At 47.8% G+C, this 21,302-nt stretch overlaps 1 protein-coding gene across 7 annotated transcripts in view; it reads right to left on the bottom strand.

Moving 5' to 3' along the window:
• The window catches only part of Megf11 (multiple EGF like domains 11), a 325,247-nt gene extending 312,827 nt beyond the window's left edge, over positions 1–12,420 (bottom strand). For all 7 annotated transcript variants that reach the window (XM_047538427.1, XM_047538434.1, XM_047538432.1 and 4 more), the window contains exon 1: positions 12,260–12,420. The gene's annotated coding sequence lies outside the window, so the exon portion shown is untranslated. The remainder of the gene's footprint in view (positions 1–12,259) is intronic.
• Between the last annotated feature and the right edge of the window lie 8,882 nt (positions 12,421–21,302).

Here is a 21,302-nt window from a genome sequence, read left to right as displayed (position 1 = left end):
CCCAGGCGGCGCCCGGAGGCAGCAGGGATGGGTTCTACCTGAGCTGTGGTGACAATAATAACAGTGTTGACTATGTGCCAGGACAGGTCTACACCCATTGCATAGATTAATTCACCTAACCTACACAAAAGCCCTGTGTGGAAAACACTATCACAATGCTCCCTACAGGTAGGCAAGGAGCAATTGTCCCTAGATACCAGCATGGCTCATTCCCTCACCCCTAGCACTCAGAGGTCACCTGCTTATTGAGACCTTCCCTAACTGTTCCACCTAAAACTGAAACCCCAACCCTGCCCATCACTCCCTCTTCGCCTTTCTCGCCTGTTTTCACTTCGTCTGTCACCTTCAAACGTACTCTTTCATCTATGAACCTATCTGGTTTGTAGTTTGGCATCTCCTGTGAGAATGTGAGCTGTACAAAAGAAGGGGTCTCATACTGTTCACAGTCTTATCCCAACAGTAGAACTAGTGCATAGCAGGTGCTCAATAAACATTCATTGAATGAGGTGACATTGAGCCACTTGCCCAAGGTCGCCCAGCTTTTAAATGTTAGAGCTGGGTTCAAATCCAAGCACCTGGGTCTCTGACTTGGCATTCTGAGCAACACATCTTACCAAGGACTTTTCCTCTCTGACCAAGGCATGTGTGGTGTTAGGGAGGTCCCAGCCTCCCTACTGTTGAATGAGACTCCACAGGCAACCATGAGCTTGAGTTTGTCTATTTCCTTGAACTGAGTTAGGAATGCCAGAACTTTTGGGAACAGCTCCCATCTGACTCTGCAGGCAAAGACATGCAGGCCTGAGAAAAACACCTCTCCACATATCTCCTGTGATTGCTGAGCACAGAGCAGTCTCTCACCCGTGGGAGAACTGCTGATGGCTCCCCCTGCTGGCAGGGTGAAGCAGACTCCAGCATCCGGACCTAATGATGGATGAGCTGATTGACTGACGGGACCGAATCAGGCCCTAGATTTACATGCCTAGATCTAGTACCCAAATTTCCTCAGTCCCACCTCAAATTCACATCTAAAGAGGGAACACTATACTGTGTTGTGGCCCATGAGGAATACACTGTTTGAGTACAGCCCTGGCAAAGCTTCCTGGGGGTTTCTGTGGCCTCAGAAATACCACAAATTATGGCACTAGGAGTTTGGAAGGAAAAGATATCCTTCTACCCCTTTGTTTCCCACAAGGCAAGCCCAGGCCATGGCCCCTTCCCAGGCTGGGACAGGTGAGGGCTTGAAATGTCCTAGATGGCCCTTCTTCTTCGCTCCTCACAGGAAGGTCAGTGGGGGTAGAGAAGCAGGTCACAACCCCAGGCTGGACTGTGCTTGTCCCTATAGGACCTGTCCTTGGAATCTGGACAGAACCAACCACAAGTAGATAAGGAAATCTCTTCTTGGCTAACTGCTGCTCCAGGGCTGGGGTGTCCACCTGCTGAGCCAGGCCCTCTGGCTCTGCTGACTGTGCTGGTGGCCCCGGCAGGGGAAGCAGACTGGGAGGAGGGGCTACGGATCTGGGGCTTCTTACCTTCCACAGCCTCCCAATTCTGGGAAGGAGTTTGAACCAGAAAGAATATAAGAAATGTCGGGGGTGGGGGGATTCTTAATACAATGACCTTCAAGAAGAGCAACTGCATTTTACCTTGAAAACTGCAGAACTGAAAGCCGAGTCTGTATAGACAATGCAAATGATATGCAAACACAAATGCAAATGAACCAGGAGGACCAGCCACTGTCAAAGCTTCCCCATGCCCAGTGTGCCTCTAGAGGGAGGCAGAGGAAAGGGACAGAGGGCAATTAGGAAGGGCTGCAGGCCTGCAAGGGGTAGAGCTGGAAACCTGAGACCTTAAAGGGGACCCAGGTCCAGAGTTTTTTGTGCACCATATAGCTTCCAACCCTGCTGAGATCTGGTTATTCTGGCCCTGCAATGTGCATGCACGCACACACACACACACACACACACACACACACACAAAGCAGTCATGGAAACACTAACACAGACAGACAAACAGCAACTCACAGACAGAAGCACAATACCCATCCCAATACACAAAGACACAAACACAAGAACACAGACTCACATCCCTATCTCCAGCACCACACTCAGAAACACATACAGACAAACACACAGAAACATGCCAACACAGACACAAGCAGAGACTCAAACACAGTTACACACATATCCACACTGAACCAGTGCAGCCAGTCGTATAAATCTGTCTGGAAAAAAAAGAAATCCAGGTGTGCAGAACACCTATATTGTGCCCCCCATGATGCAGAAATTTTAAATCCTCCTTTAAAATCTTCTCAAAGAAGCATTAAGAAGTGGAACTGATTATTCAATTTTTTTTTTTTTAACCAGGGATTGAACTCAGGGGCACTCAACCACTGAGCCACATCCCCAGCCCCTTTTTATTTATTTAGTGACAGAATGTCACTGAGTTGCTTAGGGCTTTATTAAGTTGCTGAGGCTGGCTTTGAACTTGTGGTCCTCCTGCCTCAGCCTCCTGAGCTACTGGAATTACAGGCAAGCACCACCTCACCTGGCTGATTAATCAATATTTACTGACAAGAAAAAGGAGGACCAGGGCTGGGGATATAGCTCAGTCGGTAGAGTGCTTGTTTGTCAAGTACAAGGCCCTGGGTTCAATCCCCAGCACCACAAAAAAAAAAAAAAAAAGGAGGCCCAAAGGTGAACTAATGGCCCAAACTTACCCAACGAGCAGCAGCAAAGAACAAGTCAGACCCATTTCTGATGGTACTACAATGCACACTATTTCTCTCAGCCCCCTTGCACCAGTGGAGCCTCCATACACGTTGGGACAGAGAAATTACTATTGGGTTCTTATTTTCCCATGGAGGATTCCACCCAGTTTGCAACCCCATCTGGCTTCCTCCCAGGCACTCAGTCCTTCTCTATCCTGCTCTGTCATCACTTGAGCTGGAGGTAGGCTGTGACGCAAACCATCACCCCTGGTCTATGGGTAATCTAATTTGGAAATCTGGCCCAGGGAGGGAGGAACCCATTCATTTCTGCCCAAATGGAACACGAGACAGGATTTTCAGTTGCCACCTGTCTCTGGGTGAATGTTTGTAACAGAAGAATCACTCCCCAAAAGTATACAAACTTTAAATGTCACCCTGCCCACCAGCTCCTACACACACACACACACACACACACACACACACTAAGAAATGTGCTTTTCAGAGCAAAGAATGAATAAGCTTTCTCACTTCCTGCCATTAACTCATGGTGTCACTTTGGGCAAGTCGCCCACCCTCTCCTGTCTCTGTTTCCTCAGTTGCCTGGGAGAGGCAGGACAGGCTGTCCCCAGGTTGCTTCCCTCCCCCTTCTTGCATTCTCCAGACAGCAAAGAGCCTCAGGCTGACAAGGCGCCCCATGGTGTTCCTCACAACTGTTCCCTAGTCCTGGGGACTCCCTGTTACATTGGGAGCCAAGAGGAGATAAGGCCCCCTGGCCCCAGGAAAGAAGGACCAGGTCAGTCCCAGCCCCAGGGTGAGGATTTATCCATTCTCCATTCACCTGGTAAATTCAAGAGTGTTAATGGGGAGGCCACCTGGGAGCAGGGGCCACCTTAAAATAAAAGACCAAGATTAGCAGAGTGAGCCGGAGGAGTTGCAAAATGCCAAATCATGGGTTCTGAGTGTATTTTAGGGCTTCAGACTCCCTTTCCAAATTAATATTCATGGACACTGGCATGCCATTTATTTGCATATGTAGATTATTGCTCATCCTCTGCAGGAAAAGAAGTTTTGGGGTGTTTTTATTTATTGTATTTATTTTAAGCTTGGATGATGCAGCCAGAGGGGAAGGGCAGGTTCAGTGGGCAGAAATGGGTTGAAAATGAATTTTGCTGTGAGGAAAGGTAGATTCTAGACCCACAGGGGGAAGTCTTCTCCTCCTGGATCCACAGAAGCAATTCCAGAACAGAAGTCCCTCCCTCAGGAAGCCTCTGGAACAATACTGTGGGAGCCAGGCATCAGGTTTGGGGTGTGAATGCAGCAAGTCACTTGAACTCTTTAAAACCCAGTTTCTGGGGACAATAACCTACTTTACAAAGTTGTTGCAAAACACAAACTAAAAAATACATGCACTCCAAAAGTGCTTCCTTAATTGTGAAGTCCTAACAAGGGCCACTGTTACTGAATTACGCCTCTTCTCTCCTGACGCTAACTAACACCACCCACTCCTCCAGACACCTTCTAGGAAGGCCTAGGTCCAGCCACCGTCTAAAGTCTTCTGAGGATCTGAGGGCCACTACTCTGTCCTCTCCTGTCCTTTACTGGCCTCACTTCTTTTCTGCACCAAATAACAGGACTTAACTTCTCCACCAGAAGTCCACTATGAGAATCTGGAGTTTCCTGAATTATTCCAAAGTCCTGGGACATGGCGTGGCAGTTCAACACAGTAGGACACAAAGAAAAAGAAACTGGAAGAACAGGACACCACAGGTGGGAAGAACCTCAACCAGAAGCGGGAAATAGAACACAGAGCAAAGAACAGGACCCTGCTCCTGACAGCCCCCTGCTGGCCAAGCGAACTTGGCCACCGCCTGTCCTCTCCCAGGCTCCATTTGATCATCTGTAAAACAGAATACCGGCTTCACAGGCCTGCTACAGGTGAGTTAAAACAACCCCTAAAAATCGCTCAACATAGAGAAGGTGTTCATTAAATTTAGAAGGCATTCATTAAACCCTGACTGCGGTTAAGAAATGAAGGGTGATTTTTCAGGTAAATAATCTATCTACCTGTGATTTATTAATTCAATAAATAACCATTGAATTGTCTAGTATGCACGTGGCCCTGGGTTCGATCCCCAGAAATTAAAAAAAAAAAAAAGGTACCCATCGAAGCTTTGAAGATGCCCACAACGCTGGATACAAAGAAGGATCCACCCACATCCCACCTTGGATCGCAAAGGTCTTATGTCCTATTGGTAAAGATGACCATGTCAACAAAATGCTGAACAATGACACCAGCGGCATATTAAGCACAGAATTTGTGTGTAGGCAATAACTGCTACAGAAGTGCAGGGGAAAAACAGATCGATGCTTCGAGATCACCGTGGGCACCAGTGGTCAGGGAAGGTCTAATGAGGACGCAGCTCTGACACTGGTCTTGAAGGAAAGCATAGTTTGAGTTAAATGCAGAGAAGGGCAGGGCCCGAAGCAGAGTGCGCCATGGTGGTGAGTCCAGCAGGTAAGGATGGACAGTTGTGGGCAGATTGCAGACACAGGGATCATATATATGAGGAGCTTGGGCTCTTGCTGGTGAGTACTATGGGAGGCGGGGTGGGTGTGAGGAAATAAGATGACAAAAACCATGTTTGGGGATGACGTGAAGAGAAAGAAATGAGGGATTCCCTGGCCATTGGACAGTGGCACCCAAAGCAACATGATGAGTGTGCAGCCCTGGACTCCAGGTTCATTGCCACTTCCGCACTAGAACTTACAGAGACCATCCCACTTACAGAGCCCCCGTAGACTGCTCTGGAGACACATGTCCCTACATACAGCCGTGCACTGTGCCCTGAAGATGGCAGGGAACGAGGCCAGTGTCACCACCCAACATGAGGTAGGAAAAACCTGAACAAAGGACATTTCTCCTGCCACAAAGAGCACGAATCCAAGAAACATAAATACAAAAGGAAACTTGGCACATTTAATATTGGAAGCAGGGCATGTGGGGGAGTGGGGACATCAAAAGGTGTGGCTTAGGTTTGGGGCCCAAGCACTGGGAAGATGGTGCTGCCAACAACAAAAATGAAGAATCCAGAAGGAAAGATGGCTGAGTGATAGGAGGACATTAGATCTCATTTTAGGCAGATAGGTTTCATAATGGCAGCCAGGCACCCAAATACTACTGCTAACTACTACTACTAACTGCTACTACTAGTAGTACTATTAACATTCAACCAGCAGCTGAAACATGGTCTGAGAGGTAGAGGGCTGGTGGGTCGTCAGGACTGGAAACCAGTTCAGGCCTGAAGGAGCTGCTACAGACTGCCTTCCAAACCATGCCGGTCAGTGTACACCATGTGTGGACTGACTATCAAGGCCACTGTGATTGAAGAGATGAGATCTTATTTTGACCTAATGGTTCCATTTTACCACTGAGAAAAGAAAAGCAAAAGGAAGTGGGCAGAAGCAACTTATAACCCAGCCATACTTTAATCCTGCAGTTCCAGTATGCACCATGAACCACCTCTTCCAGGAAGCCTTCCCTAACTACTGTAGGGAAGTAGTTCCCATGGACGTCATGCTCCTTCTACCATGGCTGGTCTGCAAGTCATAATTATTTACTCTCTGATTCTGCTTTCTGACTATCTGAGGTCTAGATGGCCTAATCCTCAATGTCTCCTGCAAGGGGTTATCATTTCTTTGATGTCCAAGGTTAGATCTTCAAATTATCTTCTACCTCTTTTGTACCAATCAAATATAAATACTGAGCTAATTCAGATTTATCTTCCCAACAAATCCCATTGTGCATATAAGTAAACTGAGGCACAAAAGGTAAAATATCTTGCTCAGGGTCATAGGGCTTAAAAGGAGTAGAGAGAGAATTCAAACCCAGGTCTTGAATTCTACAGGTGTTACTGTTGATTGTCCCTTTCTCCTTTCCAAAAGCACCTGATTCTGTTCCCCTCTGACGTCCAACACACAATCAGGATTGTTCTAAGTCAATTATTATAATCTCCTTGCCTGCATGTTGTTAACTTAGGCAAGACATGTGATTCACAGTATCAGCAAGACAAGGGACAGTCTGGTCAGGGATTTCTGGAAAAGGCTCTCCTACCTTCTCTGTCTCTGCACAAGATTTTAAGGGTAAAACACCTGGAACTATTGTCGCCATCTTGTGACCTTGAGAATAGGAATGATGAAAAGCATCTGGATCCTCGATGATCTGTTAATCTACTGAGAGAAACAACCTTGAAGCCAGAATAGCCCACACCCCATGTTTTGGGTGATGCTAAGTTCCTTATTGTTTCAGCCAGTGGAGTTCAGGTTTATTCTTGCTTGCTGTCCCAATACCCACTTCAGTCAAGGACTCTTGTCACTATAGATACCTGAGCTAACCATTATGGAAGATATATAACAAGCAAAAGTTCTATTCCCTGCCCTCATTGTGCCTATCCCAAGGTTAGCCATTCAGTACATGTTGAATCTATATTTGATTAATTGATTCTCCCCTTCCTCGGCAATTACATGGGATCTGTGCCCTGAAGCTACCGTTCTTCCCTTTTTAAAGCTTCGATGATTATCTCAATGTTTCAGCTCCACATATTGGCTTCGGTCTTAACACTACTGATTGGGTCCTTCTCCATTGTCTTCCCCCACCACTGAGGATCAAGTTAAAAGCCAGGCACAGGCACTTGCTGATGGTCCAGAGAGACCATCAGCGAAACTCCGCATTCCTAAATATTTGTTCTTTGAAATGTCTTTCTCAATTAGATCTCACCCAAATGTTTGAAAGTCAGGCTGAATTCCAACTTCCTGCTCCAGAACAGACATGTTGAGCCTGCATAATTACTGCAGAAAGCTTTATTTGCTATAAAAACATGGATTTTTGCTCCTTCTCGCCTGTAAAATAATCAATAAATAGAATCCAGATGAAAAATACCAGCATTTAGGAGAACAACTCTTTTATGATTCTTTTCTTTGGGGTCTAATTAACACGTTGGGGATAAAGTGTGCTGTTAGATTTACCCCATCAGCAAAGTTGAAACACAAACTCTCCTCTTCCCGCTGAGACACAGCTTCACATCAGAAATCTAGACAAGACAGACAGACAGACAGTTGCAAGACATTTTGGAATGCTCGACCAACAGATCTGTACACATGTGATGCGGACTTCCTGCAGTCTCTCTCTGCTCACATCAGCTGTTCATTTTTTTCCCTCTCCCCTAAGAACACAATGCATAGTTACTGTCAAAAAGAAACACAGCTAGTCCCATTAGCAGGAGAAGCAATCTCTCTGACTTCTTTCTTTTAAATGAAGAAGCCATGTCTTTTTGGACAATGACCACCCAGGCCATGAAAGTTTCATGAGAGGTTCTCAGAGTGGATGACACCTTTTCAATTATAATGCTGCTATAATAAACCCCCACAGAGCCACAGGGCACACAGTCTACATCCAACACACAACACCTATTTATTCCCTAATTACATTGCAATATATTCTCTCTGTATGTGTGCTGATGAAGATAAAATATTCCTTTAATTCCATGGCCACCTGGGGGGTGAGGGGGAGGGGATTGTACACAGGCAAGTCCTAGAGTTCTTGGAGCTAAATCATAGCCTTTGTTCCAGGCTCCCCCCACCCGACCCCTTGCACAGTCTTAAGGAAATCACTCACCTTCCCATTCTGCTACATTGGTTCTCAAAGTGTGGTCTCTAGACCAAGCTCAATCATCACCTGGGAACTGTTTAGAAATGTAAATTCCAGGGCCCACTCCAGACCCACCGAATCATAAACTTTGAGGGTGGGGTCCAGTCCTCCATGCCAAAGTCTGAGAACTTCTATTCTACAAAATAGGATGGAGTATCATTTTAACTTGAATCACCTAATTCTGTAAGGGTCAATCCTCTCTTGCTGCATAGCTGTCCCAGTCTACAGATTGAGGGCTCCATTTACCCATCTGTAAAATGGGGTTGTACATCTCACCAAGCAGCTGAGGAAGCTGGAATTTAATGGGCACATGGTTACCTGGCACCAGTCTCTATGGATACCTAGCATGATCACGGTTACCAGCACTCACCAGCTCCCCCCGCCTCTGCCCCGCCACCATCACCACTCTTGGTCTGCAAAGGAGTTCTCCAAGGCCACATCAATGCAACTGCCTTGGGTCACCCTGGCAACCAGAAGCTGGAGCCATGGAGGGAATTTGGAGAGAATCTCCAAATCTCGTTGCCAATAGCTTCGCCCTTTTCACCTCAAGCCTTGAGCCACTAGAGGAAAGCTGGGTATTGTTTTTGTTATATCATCCCACTTCAGCAGGTCTTCCCACATCCCTCCTGTATTTGCCTCTGCCCTTCAACTAGACCCTAAGAGTGTGATGGGCAGAGGTGAGAATGTCAGCATGAGCCATGGGACACCCCCTGATTCATGGTTGTAACATCTGGGTCCAGACGGGCACCAGGCATGAAGTAGGCGCTCCAAAGCTACTTATTGACTACATGTTCCTAGTACAGCAAATGCCCTGGGCATAGTAAGTCCAAAACACTCAAATATCTTGATTCTAAAAGTTACAGCTGGAAAGGGGCAAAGAAATGATCGAAACTCCCTGGGGGCAGGGGGAACAATGGGAAACAGAAAAAGAAATGAAAGAATATTTCCCAGTTGGGGCCACAATCCCTGGTTCACGGGATGCATATTTCTCAGTCAATTCCTCACCCCTCCGTCTCGAACTAGAAGACCTCTGAGGCCAGTTTCTGAGCTTGAGTTCTCTTTGACCGTGACTCTGATGTCCTCGACCGTGACTCTGATGTCCTTGATCAGCGGCTGAGCAAGGCTTACTGCAGCCTTCCTGCCTCCCTTTTAGTACAAGAGCCCTGAGCCCCACAGTCCTCCTCAATGTTTGCAAATCTACCTGAGGCTCAGTTCCAAATTCTATCTTCTTCGGGGACCATTCCTAATTTGACCCTCCAGAAGTGATCTCACCTGAGAAGGTCTGGGCGCACTCCTCAGCTACAAAACCATGGCTGCTCCTTCACTGTGGCTTACACTGTACAGGGGAGCCAGGACTGTGAGCTCCTTTTACCCTCAGGCCCCAGAGCAGGCATAGTCTAAGGTATGCAACAAACTGTCACATAAATGATTCATGCTGGATGGAACCAGAGAGCATTGTGTTAAGCAAAATAAGCCAAACTCAGAAAGTCAAGGGTCATATATTTTCCTACACGTAGAAACTAGAGAGAAAATAGGGAGGAGGAAAAAGGTAAAGGGTGGGTATTGTGAAAACAGAAGGGAGGGAGATGAGTTGAATAGAGGGAAGGGACCAGGGGGAGGAAAGAAGGAAGAGAGAGGGGGAGATACTGGGGAATGATATTGACCCAATTATACTGTTATACTGGGTGAATGTACATATATGTACAACAAATCCCACTATTATGTATAATGCACCGATCAAGATATGTAAAAAAAAAAAAAAAGATTCATCCTGGGAGTTGTTCACAGCAGGGCACCTAATTTAGAGAATCCAGAGACCAGTCCTGGGCCTCTAACCTCGCACACTCCCAGCCCTCCAGCCTGTAAGGTATGCGGTGACTTGCTGGAAACACCTGCCCCGCGTTAAGAAAACCAGTTTCTGAGCTTGAGTTCTCTTTGACCGTGACTCTGATGTCCTCGACCGTGACTCTGATGTCCGTGTGGCATGTTAGAAAAGGCCCTGAACCGGGATTCAGGAGACCTGGTTTACTTCTCTTCCATCCTCAGCCAGCTCTAAGAGAGTGCTTTTTCCTCCTCTGGGTCTCAAACTGCTGCTTTGTGAAATGGGAGCAAGAGGTGAAGACTTAAGTTGTAGACTTCAGTTTCTAGAGGTTTAAAACGATCTCCGATATCCGAGCAAGAGAGAGAGCTGGTGCGTAGTGCGCACAAAGGGAAACCCGCCAAAGGAGCGGGGGATGGAGCGCTGCGGGGTAGGTTCAGTGCCCTGGGGCACCCTCCCCAACCTGCAAGGAGCAGCAACGGCCGGGCGTAACCCTCTTAGCAATGGCCCCAGCTTTTGGTCTCGCTAAACCTCTCACGAGACTCTCCCAGACGTACATCAACAAAGAGGGCAGAGACCCCGCTCTCTCCGGGAAACCGTACGGGTTGGCGAATCCCGAAAGGACAGCGAGAGGAAACCGCGCCTCCCGCAGGCTCCAAGAGCCCCCGCCGGCTGCCGCACGCCGCCACCTGGCCGGCACATTAACCCATGTTTCCCTGGCAAGGGGCAGGAAGGGGCACGAGTACCCTTGCCAGAGCAAGCTGAAACGGCCCGGATCCCAAATCTCCCCAACCTGCCGGAGGCCCTACCCAATCCGGTCTCGAGGGACAGAGAGTGGAAGAACCTAAAGCGGATCCACTTTGACATATATTTCTTGAGAACATGACCACCCGGAGGGAGTCAAACTAGCCTCGCGGCGCGGGCTAGGGGGGACGCATCCTGAGACGCGGCTACCACAGGATGCTGCCTGGAGTCCAAGTCCGGGAGAAAAGAGCAAAGGCTCGAAGGCTCGGGATACTGCCACAACGAGGTTCCGCGCTCCCGGGCTCAGGACCGGTGATGGCTCTTTCCCACTCGCAGTCCTTGACACCCGCAAGGAATGATTTTTGCCTATTTTTAAGTCATTTTTCCTTCTAACAAAGTAGGAAAATAAACCCAAGCCATGGAGGAAGGCTGCTGCGCTGGGCAGCTTGAAGAGACCACGACGACCATTCTTATGCTCACCTCCAACACTACCGCCCACCGCTGGGAGAGAAGTTGGGAACTTCGAGACTGCGATCCAGGAGCGCGCTAGGGGGGACTGGCTTCTTTTAACTTTGGGAGCTAGGGTCGCCGCCAAGGACAAGAGGGATGTCTGATAACCACCACACAGGGCTGTTGGGCATTCCGGATTCCCTGAAGAGTGTCGGGGAGACTGGATGAGAAAGAAATTATGGGGCATACATTCCGCTTCGCGCCTTCCAAAAGCCAAAGAGCGCATGGCACCGGCTGGTCTTTGGCAGCAGTGAGGCGCACCGCTGGCCACTGCTGGGAACCTGACCGCGTGCCCGCCGGCTCTGCGCCCGGACCGGGGAGGGAAGGGCGTGGGTGCAGTGCGTACAGCCGGTGCATCCTGGGCGGCTCGGGGGCGGGAGTCCCCAGATTCTTGGTCGCCGGCGGGCGCCCTCCCCGGGACACCCGCGCCACGCCGCTGCTCTCGGGTCTTCCCCCGCACGTGGAGGCGCCGCGGACGCTGCGTCCTGACTGCGGCCGGAGGGCGCGCGCCTGCCCACGCCAGGGCGCTACACGTCCTACCCGGACCCCCTAGCGCTCCCGCAAGACCCGGCATTCATCTCCTACCGGCGCCAAACTCGGTTTCGGAAGCCCGGACCTAGACTCGGACAGGGTAGCGGGGATCCACCGAGCTGGTGGAAAGTTAGTCTCGGGGCTGCGAAGCCCCCTCCCCGGGACTGGAGCACACATCCCTGTCCCCTTGAGACCCTGGCGCTCCGAGGCTCCGCATCCTCGCGGACTCCACCCAGCCACCTACCTGCTTCCGCGGCCCGCCCAGGGCTCAGCCAGCCAGTTGCGCGGTCCAGTCCTCCGGAGCCCGAGCTGCTCCAGAGCGCTGGGCCAAGTGCGGGAGCTGAGAGCTGCCCAGAGTCGGGCGACGGGCGGCGGACACCGCGAGCGAGTGAGCCAGCTAGCAGGCGGCTGGAGCCGCGGCGGATTCTGCTGCCGAGCCAGCTCCCACCCCCTCCGTCCCTCGGTCCCTCCCTCCTCTCTCCCTCCCTTCCAGCCTCCCTCCTCCCAACTCGCAGCTCTCTCGCTTGTTCTCCCACCCCCTTCTTCTTCTTCTTCTTTTTTTTTTTTTTTTTCGCCCCTTTTCTCCCTCTTTGGTCCTTTCAGAGCCCTATCTCGCGCGCGCGCGCGCGTGCTCTTTTTCCTCTCTCTCTTAAGCTTTCCTTTGGATTCCTTTTTCTCTGGTTCGTTTCTTTCCAGCATCCCCCTTCATCTCTCTGCCGGCCCCCCCACCCCGCCTTGCGTTCTTTTGCTGGTCGCTTTCTGCTCCCTCTTTTCTCTATTTCTCTTCACCATTTCCTTTTTTTAATCTTCTCGCATCTCGATTCCCCTTTTTCTTCCCAAGTCCCCCTTTACCTCCCGGTGAATCAGAGTGGCCTGTGCGCCTACTCCTCGAAGCTCAGGATGTGGTCGGGGGTGGGAGTGGGGAGCGCTCAATGGGGTCGAAGGGATTGGTGGCACCCCAGGTCATGCTTTAAACAGGCAAGGGACAGAGAAGGATGGGTCGGTTCTGGAGACTGGTACTAAAGACAGGGATTCGAGAAACGTCTAGGCTGGGAAAAGGCAAGAAAGCAAAGAACTCAGAATGTCAAAACCTAAGTCCAGCTGAGCAGCACCTGGTGAGATGAGGACACTGGGACTTGCCAAGCAAGCACCGTGCCTCGCTGAGGGCTACTCCAGTAACTGACTAGACCACCTCTGCTATCATCTGCAGCCAGGGACTGGGCTCCACTGACCTGAGAAATGCTAGGGCGCCTGAGGCTAGCCTTCAGCTTCTAGGCTCTTTGCATACTCCTGCGCCCAGAGCCAAGGGAAGAAGACCTCTCCGCCTGCCACAGCACCTTAGGCCAACGGGATGCCCTTCAGCACTCCTAATGAGGCCAGGCAACGGAAGAGCTGGCAAGTGGGAATGGGGCAGGAAACCCCTCCCTTCTCCTCCACCCGCTGCCCTTCTCCAAGAAATATTGGACTCCTGCTCACAGGGCATTGGCATAGGCAGAGTCTTTGCTAGTGGAGTTTTCCTTTCTTCTTCTTCTTCTTCTTCTTCTTCTTCTTCTTCTTCTTCTTCTTCTTCTCCTCCTCCTCCTCCTCCTCCTCCTCCTTCTTCTTCTTCTTCTTCTCTCTCTCTCTCTCTCTCTCTCTCTCTCTCTTCTTGAATTGAAACGATGGTACAGAGGCTTAAGACTGGTGACTGTAACACCACCCCCGCCCCCACCCCAGGAGGAATTTTGCAAATAAAACAGGCATATAATTGGAAGCTTTGGGAAAAGGTCTCCAGACAGGTTTCCCAGCACCTAGCCCTCCTGGTCATTGCCCTGATCAACCACCACTGAGGCTCTGATGGGGCAAGCTCCTCCCCTAGGAAGTCCTCCTGTCACTTCTTCATTTCAGCCCAGTGGTTCAGAGAGTTGTAGGGTCTCCTTCCCCATGGACTTTACTCTGCCACCTGCTTTAGAATGGCAGGATCGGGGTTCTCTTAGTTTCAGCCCTAGCTACTAAGGCCAGTTTGTTCCCCTTCTGTGATCCCAACCAGAAAGTAACCAGCCATCCAGACCTGTGGCAAAAATCTACTTTGGAGTATTGGCTGTAAACAATTCCATGCAGATAGTCCCATCAGTTTCTCAAGTCGGGATAGCTAATCAAATGAATAAAGCCATGCTGCGTCTAGGTTCACACCACAAAACCAGACGCCCAGCACTGAAGGAGGCCTTCTCTCTCAGGGCTGTACCATTGCAGCATAGGTCCTAAGAACAAGTGCCTCCTTAATTTCCACACCCTAGGAGCATCCCTGCCTTACCCTAGCCCTGGCCCTTAGGGTTGTGCAGTTGTCTGGCCTTGACCTTCAGTTGCTTTCTGGCATTCAGTTCCCTATTTCACTATGAAAAGACTGAACTGGATTTCACTAAAGGTTTCTCTGGCTCTGCAGTGCTAGTTGATGCGTACCATAGATGCTGAGATGATAGGCCTGTGCCACCACTTACTAACTGTGGCACTGAGCAATCACTTAATCTCGCTAGCCTCAATTTTCCTATCTGTAAGATGGTAATAACAGTACTGTGAACCCCGTGAAGATTAAATGAAATAATGCACCAAAGCCTAGCTCCAGGCACTAGAACTGCTAGCAATTAAGATTATACACAGCAGGTTCCTTTTGGGTTATGAGCTTTTGCTCCCACCATTTCTTGTACCCTTACTCAGTGTGGTAACCATCTATTTATAATTCTCAAACTTCCCTTTTGACAGGCTCGGGGAGGTGACAGGTCTTCCTCCCCTTCTCTGTCTCACACACTCACACGTGGTCAGGCAGCAAGTGTGTGCCCGAGGACTGCTGGGGATTGCCTGATTTTCTGCCATACTCTAAAAAGCTACACAGATCTATAAAGTTGTACCTTCCCCACCCAGATGGCAGGTCTCCAAGGACACATGTCCCAACAGAGCCAGAAACACTTTTAGCAAACATCTCTGATAGTGAGCCCGGGTCATGTTGGAGCCCACCATCCATCATTCATTTGCCAGTCCCTGAGAGCGTCCTTTAAGGAGGCACATCCCACTGCCAGAGCCATGTCAACCCAGCTGCAACAAGTTCTTTTTGGAAGTTATAACACCTAAAATCACACTCTTCACCTCAGGACGTAATCTAAGAAAAAAGCCCACCTCTCTCAGCTCTAAACCCTGCTATCAAAGAAGATTGCCCTTTGAAATCCCAGCAGCTCAGGAGGCTGAGACAGGAGGATTAAGAGTTCAAAGCCAGCCCCAGCAACTCAGCTAGGTCCTAAGCAACTCAGCAAGACCCTGTCTCTAAATAAAACATAAAAAAGGGTTAGGCATGTGACTCCATGGTTAAGTGCCCCTGGATTCAATCCCCAGTACCAAAAAAAAAAAACCAAAAAACAAAAACAACAAAGATTACCCTTTGTAGTTTGGGTGCAGTTTGAGTGGCCCCCAAGGGTCCAAGACTTTAATAAGTCTTGGCCCCTAAGATGGCACCATTGGAGGTGATGGAAAGTTTAGGAGGTGGGGCTGGTAGGAGGTCTTTAGGTCACTGGGGACAAGAGTTAGTTCTCACACCAACCCTTGAGTTTGTACAAGAGGATTGTTATAAAAGGAGTGAGACCAGCTTTGCCTCTCTTTTTTTCTCTCTGCTCCTCTTTGAGATGTGTGTGATTCCTACTCTTGCTCCTGCCATGATGTGCCCTTACCAGAGGCCAAACAAATGGGATTGTCTGATGTCAGACTTTAAACATACAAACTGTGAGCTAAATAAACCTTCCCCCCACCCTTCTCCATATATATAAAAAGCTTTCCCTCTAACTGGGACAGGAAGACAGTAAAAAGAGGAATAAAGAGAGGTAACGGACGGAGGCCTAGAAGTAGATGCCCAAGTTCAAATCCTTGGCTCCATCACTCAGCGGCTGTGTGAGCACAAGCAAGTCCATGTCCACCCTCTGCATGCTTCAGCCAGGTCAGGGGCAGGGGATGCAGAGACCCAAACTCTGGTGACACTGGGAGGCTGGCATCTGTTTTAGGAATAAATAATCAGAAGGAAGAGCAATAGCTGCACCCCTTCCCTGGCTCAGGTGTTTTCCTTCCCTCTCCCGCCTTTGCTTGCTGGCACATCGCCTTTCCCTCTTCTTCCTGGGAGGAATAGCCACAGAGGATTCCCAGGAATGGCTGTGATTTGTTGAGTGAAGGAAAGATTTGGGAAGTTCTATGGTCTTTTTTTTTTTAATATATATATTTTTAGTATATACATTTTTTAGTTGTTGATAGGCCTTTATTTTATTTATTTGTTTATATATAATGCTGAGAATCAAACCCAGTACTCACACGTGCCAAGCAAGCACTCTACCACTGAGGCACAACCCAGCCACTTGTAGGATCTCTTAAACTCTTCAAGCAGAAGGTGACACACTAGGGTCCTTGGGTGGGAATGTCTATCTCCCACTAGATGCTAAGATATTTGAAGCTGATACCATGTCCTCTTCACCTGTAGTCCTATTACAAACCCTAGTATAGGATCTTGTCTTGTTTAAAGAAAAAGTAAACCAGGCACAGTAGCGCCCACCTGTAATCCCAAAGGTTCAGGGGGCTGAGGCAGGAGGATAACAAGTTCAAAACCAGCCTCCGCAACTTAGCGAGGCCCTAAGCAACTTATCGAGACCCTGTCTCAAAATAAAAATATAAAAAGGGCTGGGGATGTGACTCAGTGATTAAGCACCCCTGGGTTCAATCCCTGGTATCAAAAATAAATAAATAAAAAGTAAGCTATCTACATTTTATTAACAAGGTAAACACAGGATATTATTTAAACCTCACAACAGTACTATATAGCAGGCATTATCATCTCCTTTTTAGAGAGGGGAAGCTGAGGTGCAAGAGGTTAAATTACCCGAAGCCCAAAGCCACATAACTGATAAATGACAGAACCTAAATTTGAACTCATGCTTGTTCTACATTCTTTCCTCAGTAGTATGGTGTCTTGTACTGCAGGGCTGGGACTAGGCTGGGGCAACCAAAGAGCCTAGGGTCACAACCTAAAGAGACATTCGTTCTCAGGAGCTAACTACACACGCACAATCGTAGGCGAAAGTAACCTTTGGAAACAACCCTCAGTTATATGAGACTGTGTGGTCCTTGTGGTCCTGGCCATTGATGAGGTGCAGAGAAGAAACCATTTAACAACCAGGATCTAAGGTAGCTCATCAGCATCACACCTGCTCAGATAACACACACTGGCACACAAACCCCAGACATATCAACCCTGCTGAGCGCACAAACTACTGAGAGATACAACCCAACACATCTGCATACGCACCACGAAAACCCTAATGCCCCCAGACACACATATTATCCCTTTTCTGCACTCATTTAAAAACAGGGCAAGGGAGATAGAGGATCAGAATGAAGCCCAAGTGGAATGACTCTTTTCACAAGCTTTTTATGAACCCACAACCACCAATCGAAGTCTTGATTAACTTGGTTGTATTTATTAAATCATGTTCAATATTTAATAACTTTGAATATGGATTGAATATTTAATGAGATTGGTTGAGATTATTTGTGCATAAACGTCAGAAGTGCCAATTGCTTGGAATTGAGAATTGAGTTTGTGACTCAGCCTCAGAAACTCGTGTTGCAGATCTCTCCATTCCACATTTTCCTGAGTTGATTTAAATTATAGGTTATCATCATGACATTATTACATATTATTTATTATGATGCTCCACTATTAAGACAGATTATTATGCAGTCCCAGAAAGAATGTATCTAGATACTGAATTTCCTTGCATCCAGGCAAACTTGGATTGAGCCTCTGATCTCTTTCCTTCATGTTTATCATAAAAAGGGGTCAAATACAGTACTGTGAAATTCACTCTTTAGCCCTCAGTCCTCCCACAGGCATGAGATGACCTGGGAGCTATCAACGTGATATAATTTGTCCAAGACTAATTTGTCCAAGAGCAGGAACTTCTGCTTTGCAAACTGGAGGCAAACATGAATTCTGGAATCTTTTTTGCAGACATAAGAATCAGATGCAAAATGCAGCTTTTAGAGGCATCCCAGGGATTTGTGAAAGCCCTTGGAGGGTCTGAGACTAGGAAATCAATGAATGAATTTAACATAGCCATATATGTGGGTTTTAGAAAAGTTACAGTCATATATTAATGATGCTCTTTGGCTAATAAGTAATTATAAAATGTGGTTTGTTAGAGGCAAGTTAAATCATTGGAAATAGTCCTTATGCCACAGCAGGCTGCAGCACAGCAGGATATAAACTGCTTACTCACAAAAGAGAGCAAATGCATTCTCTGTCAAATAACTCTTCTCACTGACACCTTTGTCATATTTTGATTTGCTTTGATTTGGGGTCCAGAGCAAATGTAAATGAATGCTGTCAAAAGAATAGCAATGACAATAAAAACATTAGGTGTGAGGCAGACTTCTGACTGAAGTCAGGGTAGTCATACTTCTAAATACCGTTTTCATTTTCTTTACAGCAGAAAGTTGGGAAATCTATACCTACAAGCCCTCTCCCCTCTAGGATCTCGGATCCTAGGGTATCTGGAGTTCACCGTATTCTCCTCATCTCTATAACCTGCCAGTCATTCAATCCTGCCTGAGAGCCACACCATAGTTAACCTGCCCATTCTGAGTTCCCCATAGTATTCCAGGAGCCCTGGTTTTACCACTGCAGGTCTCAGAGGCTTTAACACCTGTTTTAGTCAGTTTTTTCAATGCTGTGACTAAAGGACCCAATCAGAACAGCTGTTCTGATTTATTTGGGGGGCTCACAGTTTCAAAAGTCTCAGTCCATAGACAGCAGGTTCCATTCCTCTGGGCTCGAAGTGAGGCAGAACATCATGGCAGGAGTGTGTGGCAGAAGGAAGCAGTTCACATGATGATTAGAAAGCAGAGCGAGATCTCCACATGCCAGATACAAATATATACCCCAAAGCCACCCCCCGCAATGCCCACCTCCTCCAGTCACATTCCACCTGCCTTATGTTACCACTCAGTTAATCCCATAGGGGATTAATTCATTGGTTGACTTAAGGCTCTCGTAACCCGATCATTTCTTCTCTGAACTTTCTTGCATTGTCTCATGTACGAGCTTCTGGGGGACACCTCACATCCAAGCCACAACTATACCTTTCCTATCCTCTGTCAAGCTTGGTAAACTCCAGTCATCCTTTAAACTCTGATCATCAGTAAGCCTTCTTTTGCCCTTTCATCTTACCTGTTTACTTACCTTATTAGAAGCTCTCACTGTACACTGTGTTTATAGGCCTACCTGCCCCCATTCCATAAAGTTATTTGACTCTCTTGAGTGTCTTGCACAGTGCTAAGGTCTAATAGTGGATGGATTGATGGATCTATAGATAGACTTGGAAATACAGGTACATAGGCTTCACCTGTGGCTCCTTATCCTTGGACTTGAGCAGGATATTGGAGCAGGGACCATCTAATTTTCCAAGAAGCCCATAATGCCACTCATTCTCAGTCTCAAAGAGATTAGAAACTGCTTTGTTTTCCAGATAAAGTCGTCACCCCATGGTTACCCAATAACGTGTTTTCATGCAATAAACACTTAAGTTGTCACTGTGTGCCGGGCTCTCTAAGCACTGCCTGAATCATAGCCGGATCACTGGGTCGGTGCAGGAGGACTTCCAAGAGCAGCCGCCTCTCTAATTGGTGAGCAATTTCCCCACAACACCGAGAGACTCTGAGGAAAGCAGACTCTCCTCAAAACGGGGTCCAGGATTCCTGCCCAGTGGTAGCTTGATTTGGCAAATTCTGAGCTTTTTATAAGGTCTTCAGATTCTTTGAAAAGTAAGTGGTACCAGCTCAACTCCTGGGCACAGAACAGACTGCCCTCCTCTTCTTCAGCTTCCTCTGGCACCATTCCCTGCTCTCTCTACCCTTTGGCTCCAGCAATGCTGACAGGTGGGACCCTGGGTGCCCTAAGACACGAGCTCCATGAGGACAGGAACCTTGTTTGTCTGTCATCATATCTCCAGCACCTCCACATTCCTGGAAGCTAACAGGTCATTGGGGAATGTTTGCGATGATGGAATAAATGCCATATTGTACTGTTGTTACCATTGCCACCGTCACACAACCTACTGTTGTCTCTGCTAGCAGTGTCTCCTTTGCTTGTAATGCTCTTCCATTAGTCTAATTATTATTATTATTAGGAACTGGGGATTGAACCCAGGGGTACTTAACCACTGAGCCACATCCTCAGTCCTTTTTTGTATTTTATTTAGAGACAGGGTCTCGCTGAGTTGCTTAGGGCCTCACTAAGTTGCTGAGGCTGGCTTTGAACTTGAGATCCTCCTGCCTCAGCCTCCCGAGTTGTTGGAATTTCAGGCGTGCACCACCAGGCCCAGCTCTTCAACTTAATTCTTATTCACTCAGTCAGACTCAGCTAGGCATTTCTCCCCTGGGAAGTCTTCCTTAGAGCCCCCAGCTCACACCAAACACACTTCCTCTGAGTTTCCGGCATCCTGTAAAGAGGCCTCTCTTATCACTAGCCACAGCATACTGCATTTGTCGGGTATGTGTCTGCTCCCTGCACTGGACTGGGAGATCATGAAGACAGGGACCAGGGGCTATTCATCTTCATACTCTCAACTCCTTGGCAAGGTGTCTGGAACATAGAAAGCACTCCATAAAGATTTGTCAACTTGAACTAAACAACCCCAAGTAGATGCAGATTGGGTCATACCAAATGTGATTGCTGATTCATTTGGTCATTTGGCAAACATTGATTGAGTACCTGTGATGTGCCAAGCACTGTTATAGGTGCTGGAGAGACAGCACTGAGCCGAACAGACTAAAACGATGATAAAGAGGGTGCTTATCAATTAGACACAAGCCAGATATTTTATCGGGGTACTTAAGTGCTATGCAGAGTCAGTATGAAGATCACTTTGAATCTCAGCTTTAACCATAATATTAAGATTAGGCAGGAAATTCAGGGTCCCAGTAGCACAGTGGTCACTCTCTCTGATGTGCACCACGGTGCGCAGCCTCAGTGGTCTCTCTTTCCTTGTCAGTGTCTCCACCTCCTGAATGGATACGTACTGTAGTCTCCCATGAGAAATTTTAGTAAATGTTTATTCAGGGTCCTCTGAAATTCCTTTTACATTCTAAAATCTCAATAATTTGCCTGGAAATGTTCTGCAAATGGCATTAAGTGTTTTAAGGCTTAGAAAGCACTTCGCAAGTGCACAAAATGCATTTGTATTTAGGATCCCATGATAAATAAAAAATTGAAGTCCAATCAG

The sequence above is a fragment of the Sciurus carolinensis genome, chromosome 2 (assembly GCF_902686445.1).
Source record: "Sciurus carolinensis chromosome 2, mSciCar1.2, whole genome shotgun sequence".
NCBI classification, from domain to species: Eukaryota; Metazoa; Chordata; class Mammalia; order Rodentia; family Sciuridae; genus Sciurus; species Sciurus carolinensis.
Note: the sequence above shows the minus strand (reverse complement) of the source record. Positions and strands in the feature narration are given on the sequence as shown.